We start from the raw sequence: 9364 nt of genomic DNA on the forward strand, positions 1-9364 counted from the left end.
AAATGAAATTACATGGACACAGGTTGCCATGTTAGATATACAGAGGTTCATTAACCTATTCTCTGAACTTTTGTATATGTTTGAATCTTCCATTACAGAAAGTTTAAAAATAAAATAGAATCTAGGAGTATGGCCATGAAACGTAGCCTCTTTTTTTTTTTTTTAAGATTTTATTTATTTATTCATGAGAGACAGAGAGAGGGCGGGGGCGGGGGGAAAGAGAGAGAAGCAGGCTCCATGCAGGAAACCTGATATGGGACTCAATCCCAGGACTCTGGGACCACACCCTGAGCCAAGGCAGATGCTCAACTTCTGAGCCACCTAGGCATCCCAAAACACAGTGTCCTATACAGGCAGGACTCATCAACAGTTGGAGCGGATTCCAGCAGAATGTCAAATTGGTCTCAGGGAGGGTTGGTAGAGAAGAGGAGTATGGTGATCATGTAACCAGCCTATAAAATTAGATTCTACAAGATTTGTGTCTGCTCTGTTTCTGGCTGTACCCAGCATATAGAATGTTCCTGGCCCTCCATATTATTTGGGGAATTAACTTATTGAGTAAATAGATGATCTGTAAGTCAAGGTAGGTCTGAGAACAGCCTGCAAATCCATTCTGTCAAAGAAGAAAATGGCCATGTTTCTCTTGGGGCCTAAATATGTTCACAGTGTACTGCAAAAGCATAAATAAAAGCACCAAATAGCTCATTTATTCAAAAGGATGTCATTGTGTGCTTACCATGCTTCATGTGTGAATAAAATAGAGAACAAAGAAGTCTCTGCCTTCTGGGGCTTATATAGTAGAGGAGGTACAGACAAAAAAATACATGGTCTGGAGATATCAATGCAGAATAAGGTGTATAGTGTCACAGGAAAACAGAAGAGGCACCACAAACTCTGGAGGCCCAGGAAGGTTCCCCAGAGCTGAAAGCTGAAGGATAAATAAGTGTTTGCCTTATGAAAACAGAAGGAAAGACTGTTTCAAGCAGAGAAAGCAGCTTGGAGAAGAGAGGAACAAATGAAAGAAGTTTACTGAGGGTGGGTCCTAAAACAAAGCAGGTCAGGCAGACTGACTGGTTGTCAAGGGTCAAGTCAAGAGATAAGATTGGACGAGAACAGAGGAGCCATATCCTGCAGGGTATTGTAGGCTAATTTATGGAATGTGAACTCAATATAAAAAGCTAAGAGAAGATCTTGAAAAGTTCTCGAGCATCCAGAGTGACGTAGTACTCAGGTTTTGCATTTTTGGAAGTCCCATCTGGCTAAAGTGCAGAGAATGGATGGGAGGGTGATAGCTACAAAGCTGTGCAATCCTTTTTTTTTTTTTTTTTTTTTTGAAAGAATGTGAGCTGGGACAGGGATGGGTGTGGAGGTAGGGAGGAAGGGAGAGGGAAAGAGAATCAAATCTTAAGTAGGCTCACATGGGGGTGTGGCACTCGATCTCACAACCCTGAGATCATGACCTGAGCTGAAAAATCAAGAGTGAAACACTTAGCTGACTAAGTGACTCAGCCACCCAGGTGCTTCACTAGAGAGAGGTGACGGTGACCTTGCTAATGGATGGATGGGGTGGGGCATGGGGGTGGGCAATACAGACATTTCAGAGTGGAGGATAGGGAAGCCATTATTCAAAATAGGAAATAAGGAGGAGCCACCGCTGCCAAGTCCCGACCCAGACCTGACCCCGCACACGGCCACCTGCCGCCTGCCATGCACTCCTGATTCCTTTTGGTTCTAAGTCCAAAATGACAAATGGCAACTCTCAAGGATCGGCTGATTCAGAATCTTCTTAAGAAAGACAATATCTCCCAGAATAAGATTACAGTCGTTGGGGTTGGTGCTGTTGGCATGACTTGTGCCATCAGAATCTTAATGAAGGACTTGGCAGATGAACTCGCTCTTGTTGATGTCATGGAAGACAAATTGAAGGGAGAGATGATGGATCTCCAGCACAGCAGCCTTTTCTTTAGAACACCAAAAATTGTCTCTGGCAAAGACTATAATATGACTGCAAGCTCCAGGCTGGCTATTATCACGGCTGGGGCACGTCAGCAAGAGGGAGAAAGTCGTCTTAATTTGATTCAGCGTAACCTGAACATCTTTAAGTTCACCATTCCTAATATTGTCAAACTGCAAGTTGCTTGTTGTTTCCAATCCAGTGGATATCTTTACCTACGTGGCTTGGAAGATAACTGGCTTTCCCAAAAACCGCGTTATTGGAAGTTCTTGCAATCTGGATTCAGCCCAGTTCTGTTACCTAATAGGGGAAAGGTTGGGAGTTCACCCATTAAGCTGTCATAGGTGGGTCCTTGGAGAGCATGGAGACTCCAGTGTGCCTGTATGGAGTGGAGCAAATGTTGCTGGTGTCTCTCTGAAGAATCTGCACCCTGACTTAGGCACTGATGCAGATAAGGAACAGTGGAAAGAGGTTCACAAACAGGTGGTTGACAGTGTCTATGAGGTGATCAAACTGAAAGGCTACCCTTCCTGAGCCATTGGACTGTCTGTGGCAGTTTTGGCAGAAAGTATAATGAAGAATTTTAGGTGGGTGCATCCAATTTCCACCATGACTAAGGGTCTCTATGGAATAAAAGATGATGTCTTCCTTAGTGTTCCTTGCATCTTGGGGCAGAATGGAATCTCCGATGTGAAAGTGACTCTGACTCCTGAGGAAGAGGCCCATTGAAGAATGCAGATACACTTTGGGGGATCCAAAAGGAACTGCAGTTTTAAAATTTTCTAATGTACCACGTCACTGTCTAGACTACAACAAGATTTTAGTTGGAGGTTGTGTGTGTTGTCCTTATTATTTGACCTGTTACTCAAGTAGTAATATTAAAATGGCCTAAGAAAAACATCAGTTTCCTAAAGTTACAAATGGGAATGGTTCACAAAACCCTGCAGCTATATCCTGATGCTGGATGATACCTGTCTTGTGTAGTCCTAAATTGGTTAACGTAATATAGTTCCACCATCTCGGAGGCACCTCTGCCAATGTCATATATGCTGCAGCTACTCTTCAAACCAGATGTGTATTTACTGTGTTCTGTAACTTCTGATTCCCTTGCCCCAATACCCAACATGCCTAGTTGATCTTTTTTCTTCAGTCACATCCTGGGATCTAATGTATAAATTCAATATTGCATGTATAGTGCATAACTCTTCTAAAGGATCTTATTTTGTGTACTATATATGTCGGAATGTAGTGTACATTGCCATAAAATGTAAAAAGACAATGCAGCCAACTATCTGTCCTACCAACTAAAATACCAAATAAATTTTGAACAGTGAAAAAAAAAAAAAAGGAAATGAGGAAATGAAGTAGTTCCCTATCTGTGTGGCTGTTCTCCACACGGATGCAAGTTTTTTCTCAAAATTGCTTTTATTTGAGAAAATAAAGAAATGTCTCAAAAATGTTCCTACTGTATAGGGAGTGCCAGCTTAGGAATGGATGGCAGTGTGAAGAAGGGAAAAGATCGGTTGGTGGCCTGAGAATAAGGAAACCGGGTTCTAGTCCATAAGTGCCATTTTCATTGTTCCACTAGCTTTGTTTCATCATACTTCCACTTCTTTAGTTCATTGTCTTCTTCACGAAGGTTGATTTTCTTGAATACTTTCTATATCTTGGTTGTGGGCTTATCTGTGTGGTTGATATTCCCAGTTAGAGTCTGTGTCACATCTGTTTGTATGGTCTACCTGGAAAGGAGACAAGAGTTGCCCTGGTGACCTGCTTGTATTCTGGTCTGCTTTCAGGAAGAGGAAGGACAGGCTGTGTCACCTGGCAGGGCACTGTACTGGTTTGTTAGATGTTAGTACTCAGCGCTCCCTACTAAGGTCAACAGCCACCTGCTGCCCTGTCTCTGATCTGATGGAGCCTGGAGGCAGACACTCCATCACTGCTGCCTGGCTGCTATTGCTATGACATCTATTCCCTGTCTGTTGTCCTGGACTCCCTTCTGCTGCAAGTTTATACAGCCTCCAAGTATATACCTCCTTAGCATGCTTCAACTTTTCTCAGAGGTCTCAGATGCATCTGGACTACAGATTTCCCTGTCAATCCAATCTTCTCAATTTTTATTCCTTTTTTTTAAAGGTTTTATTTTTAAGTAATCTCTACACTCAATGTGGGGCTCCATCTTACAACCCTGAGATCAAGAGTCACATGCTCTACCACCTAGCCACGAGGTGCCCCTCAATTTTTATTCTCTAAGTTATTTGTGACCAAAGTCTTAGATTTTTAAGGCACAATTATTTCTAGGAATTTGGAAAAACTGCAACTTGTATTTAGTCTACCATTTTGAAATGGAAGTCTCTGCTCTGGCTAAACCACTCAAGTATTTCAGAAGCTAATCTTTGACAGTCCCTGGGACTTTGTTTTTTAAGATTTTTTTTATTTATTCATGATAGACACACAGATAGAAGTAGAGACATAGGCAGAGGGAGATTCAATCCCAGGACCTTGGGATCACGACCTGAGCCAAAGGCAGACACTCAACTGCTGAGCCACCCAGGTGTCCCAAGGTCACTGGGATCTGTCTTATTTGCCCATCTTTGCTGAAATGAGAAGAGGACAGGAAAGATTTGTTGGAAAACAGGAACAATTTATTTTCTTAAAGCTGATTTCTTTTTAAGGGCAGCCTGGGTGGCTCAGCGGTTTAGTGCGGCCGTCAGCCCAGGGTGTGATCCTGGAAACCCAGGATAGAGTCCCACATCAGGCTCCCTGCATGGAGCCTGCTTCCCCCTCTGCCTGTGTCTCTGCCTCTCTTTGTCTCTGTGTCTCTCATGAATAAATAAATAAAATCTTTAAAAAAAAAAAAAAAAAGCTGATTTCTTTTTAATACCTGAATGGGGAGTTAGAAGTTTGTATCCAAGAGAGTATTTTTTGGTTATTGGGAAATGGGTCACTCAAAGTCAAAAGCATACTCAATGTCAGAAAAATACCTCTATTGCCTTTTAGAGTTTGGATTTATGTACTTTCCAAATGAGTGAATTTCAAGTCCCTGGACCTGGCAGAGCTGCCTTCTCTGGGCTCAGAAATAATTTGGTTCCAGGGAGCTGAAGAATTTATGGACTTCTGAATTCTATCCAACTGAATAGGAGAGAAGCTTGGGAAAGGGCCAGCCAGGTGCATGACAAAATTAGAGCTACAGCTGGAGAGAGGGGATTCCATGAGCGGGAGGGTCAGCCTGAGGGGCTGAGTCATCAGTACAGAGAGGATTCTGAGGGCTCTGGAATTCTAGTTAGGCCCTGGTGGTGAAATGAAGTTTCGGCTTTGATCCTCTGGGAAGGGGCAGACCCTGTTGAGAGATTCCAGTTAGAGGCTACTCCCTATTTCGTGGAAAAGGGAAAAAAAATTGCAAAGCTCTAAACAACAACAAAGGTTTTCATTTGCTTATTTGTTTGGGTAGAAGTCTTTTAGTCTATTCAGGTACAATGAAAGTAGAAACAGGATTTAGTAAGTTAGTTAAGAAATCTTTGCTTTGTTTCCTTTCAAGAAACTGGATAAAAAGACCCCTTGACCATTTTCTAAAATTTAAATGAGTGTCTGCACAGGGTAAGAACAGGGTGTGGTGGGGAGAGAGGGTACTGGCCATGAAAGTATTAAATGTGGTGCTTGAACTTCAAGGCTCTCACTCGCAGGGACCCCTTTCAGGGCCTGACAAGTGTTCACTTGGTCATATGCTTTTGTAAAGTTTGCAAAAGTAAAACCATTATTTTCTTCTACCTTGACTTCCCTCCATCACCATCTTTTCATATCATGTGGCAGCTAAGGGTATTTCAGGGTCTAACTAAAGGGACGTCCAAGCGAAGATAGAGTGAGTTTGGTTCAGTGTGATGTATTTACACAGTTTGCAGGCACTTTGGGTTTAGTTATTTCCACTTGTTTGAATGTAGGAATGGCTTTCGGGATTTTTTTTTTTATTTAATTGAGATATGACTCCTATATCCTCAAATTGAATCCTTTAAAGCTATAATTCAGTTACTTTAGTATATTCACAATGCTGTGCAACTGTCACAACTATTTGATTCTAGAACATTTTCACACCCCCTCCCCCCAAAGAAACCCCATTAGTCACTCTATTCTTTCCTTCCCCCACTGCCAGCCAGCTCCTAATCTCTTAATGCCCCCTAATCTACTTTCTGTCTCTATAAATCTGCTTGTTCTGGACATTTCATGTCCATGAAATCATACAATATGTTGCTTTTTGCATCTGGCTTTTTAAACTTAGCACAACGTATTCAAGATTCATTCAGTACTTTATTCTTTTTATAGCTAAATAATACTCCATTTTGTTCATCAAATAAATGCATCAGTTGATAGACATTTCAGTTATTTCTAGTTATGTTCTTCCTGACAATGTGTGAAGTTAGCTAACATGAAGCTCCAGGGCCAGTGGTGGTATCACACTATGGGGATGGCCAATGTGCCAGACACTGGTTGTGGAAGAGAACACTTTGAAATATACAGTCAGAAGCTATCATGTTAGTGGAATGATTAAATCTCTCTTATCCATATAGAAGTGATATTACAAAATTATTGTCAAGTAAAAAAGTTATCAAAATTTTTGAGGCCACAAAATGTGGAAAGACATATAGAGGTGTGTCAGGTGGCTAGCTCATTAAAATATCTTACTTTTTTAAAATTTGGGGATATTTTTGTTAATTATTTTGTTAATATTTTATTAATTATTTTAAAACATGTGTTTTGTGGCTTATTTTCTCATTTTAAATAAGCACTTTTAAATTTAAGCTTATATTTATAATTTTACATTTCTTTTCTTAAATCCAGTAGATCATAAACTGCAAACCCCTTAAAATCACGATCCTCCTGCCGTTAAGCAATACTTTCAACTCCGTCACTTTTTCTGTTTCTTTCTTTCTTTCTTTCTTTCTTTCTTTCTTTCTTTCTTTCTTTCTCTCTCTCTCTCTCTCTCTTTCTTTCTTTTTTTCTTTCTTTCTTTTTTTTTTGTAGTATTACTTAAAATGGAAGTCTCTGCTTTGGCTAAACAATCAGAAAGGCCAGGAGCTTGTGTGAGAGATTTCCAATTAGGGGATGATACAGCAAGTTGCTCATTTTGTTGCTTTCCACTTTCTTGTCCATCTTTTTCAGCGCAGGAACACTTTGAAGAAAAACTAGCTCAGGCAATACTTTATTACCTAATTAAATATGCAGTGCCTAGAAGAGTTGCTGTGATTGATTGAATATTGTTCAGCAGGTATTTTCCTCTATGCTCCCTTCCTCTGGGGCAGAGTCTACTTCCCCTGGCTTCCCTCCGTGGGCTTGGCCCTGTGACTACTTTGGCCAATGGGATATAGACAGAAGAAGTCCATATGACAGTTCTGAGCACCAGAAGCCCCATTAGATCACATTCTGGGAGACAGTGGTCCTTCAGCATGGGTCCTGCAAGAAGATACACACAGAGACCTATATCCTGAATCTGATATTCAGCCTCAGGAGGAGCTGCCATGAGTGAGAAATAAACATTTACTATTCTGAGCCACTGAGTTGGGGGTTGTCTGAAACACACTGGAGCTGCAGCAGAAGCTGACTAATACAGAAGCACATTCCCAATCTAAACAGCAGAGCCAATATCATTTCTTTCTCAGGAGGCAGCTGAGCTTGGTTCCAAAACTCCAACTTCCAGGATCCTTGACAGCAGATCCCAGTATACCACCTTTCTGCATGCTTCCATCTTTCAGATATCCATTTCTGGCTTGAGGACATGCCTCCTCTTCCCCACCTCCCTTTAGCTATAATTTTAAGTACAATTTATTTCATTGTTTCTACCCTTTATAATAACACTTTTGTCACTTCAATTAAACAGCTTCCAAAAGCAGCCCACCACATTTCTCCCACCCTCTAATCTGTTCAGTTTGACAACCCAATGAAAAGTAGAAAAAACCTCTGAGAACTTTTGATCAAGCAATTGCACTTTCAGAAATTTAGCCTAACAGAATAATCACACAAATATATAAAAATGTGTGTACAAGGATGCAAAATATAAGAAACAACCTAAATGCCCAAGTATAGGGGATAGGTTAAATAAGGTATATCAACATAATGAGATACACTGCCACCATTAAAAGTGATACAGTAAAAACATGCTTATGGACATGGGAAAAGAGGGTTACAAACAAAACATACAATAGAAACTCATTTTGTGTACTCAAAACACATGTATATGTCTAGAAAGTTATATGCCAGTAGTTACAGTGGCTATATCTGTTTGTTAGAATTATGGGTGGTTTTTGTTTATTTCATTTTGTTATTTTTTCTTCTTTTGCCAACCATATTTCCCAATTCTGCAAAGAATATGTTCTACTTCTGTAGTAAAAATGAAGCAAATGTATTGTCCTTTTGACCCTCACAACTGTTTTAAATGAGTTGAGAGGAACTTTCTTCCTCTCCCTAACCTTTTGTTTCATTTCATAGATATTCAGGTACAGCACAAAAAAGATGGCAAGGATGGTGAGAGGGGCAGTTCTGTTCACAAAGACAGCAAAGTTTTAGGCATTTGTGCAGAGAAAAATGGAACACAAATGCAAGGCGATCATAATGATCCAGTACAGGTAAAGATGGATTTCCTCCTGTGCCTTACCTACAAAGGTTAAGCAGATGAGCTTGGGATTTACATTTCCTGACGGAATACAGATCAACACATAATGGAAACAATGATGCTTAAAGTCCTGGATGGAGAGGAAGTAGCAATCCAACTGAGAAAATGTTCACTTGATTCTGTTTTGCCCATGTGAGTCAGAAATGAGCAACCTTTTGTTGCTGGAGGATCAGTTTCAGAAAACTGAAGTTCCTGAGAGGCTTACATGACATGCAGCAGCTCACACAGGAAGCTAGTGGTGAAGTCAGACTTTGACTTTCTGCCCAATGAATATCCTCCCATGCCATTTCAAGAGCTTCTGAGAAGACTCACAATGGTGGCAGCAGTGGCTAAGTTAACTCCAAAGTTAGAGAGAAACCATCTTCCTCCTAATCATCTGTCTCAGTCATCTGGCACCACCATATAGATATAGATGGTCCCTGGAAAAAATATGGCCTGCTTCACACATTCGCATGTCATCGATGGGCAGGAGCTGCACCAATCTGCTCTTGGTTGTATCTATTTTAGTACACCTGCTGCTGAAGTGAGCACAGAGGAGCTCTTACTGCTTCTCATGGCATGAGCTCTCTGCTTTTTTAAAGAAAGGACTGATTCCACATTCAATGTTCTCCGTCTGAAATGAACAGTGGTAAAGAAATAAAGTCAATAAAATGAAAAAAAAAAGAAATTGTAAGAAGAGAGATATAATAAAATCTGTTGAGATAAAATTGTTAATCCGATAAGCTAAAAAAGATCCCAGACTAAGACTG

At 40.7% G+C, this 9364-nt stretch overlaps 1 pseudogene; it reads left to right on the plus strand.

Moving 5' to 3' along the window:
* The first annotated feature begins 1749 nt into the window (after window positions 1-1749).
* On the plus strand, window positions 1750-2730 carry LOC121493411 (annotated as a pseudogene).
* The last annotated feature ends 6634 nt before the right edge of the window (window positions 2731-9364 follow it).

The sequence above is a fragment of the Vulpes lagopus genome, chromosome 6 (genome assembly GCF_018345385.1).
Source record: "Vulpes lagopus strain Blue_001 chromosome 6, ASM1834538v1, whole genome shotgun sequence".
In the NCBI taxonomy this organism is placed as follows: domain Eukaryota; kingdom Metazoa; phylum Chordata; class Mammalia; order Carnivora; family Canidae; genus Vulpes; species Vulpes lagopus.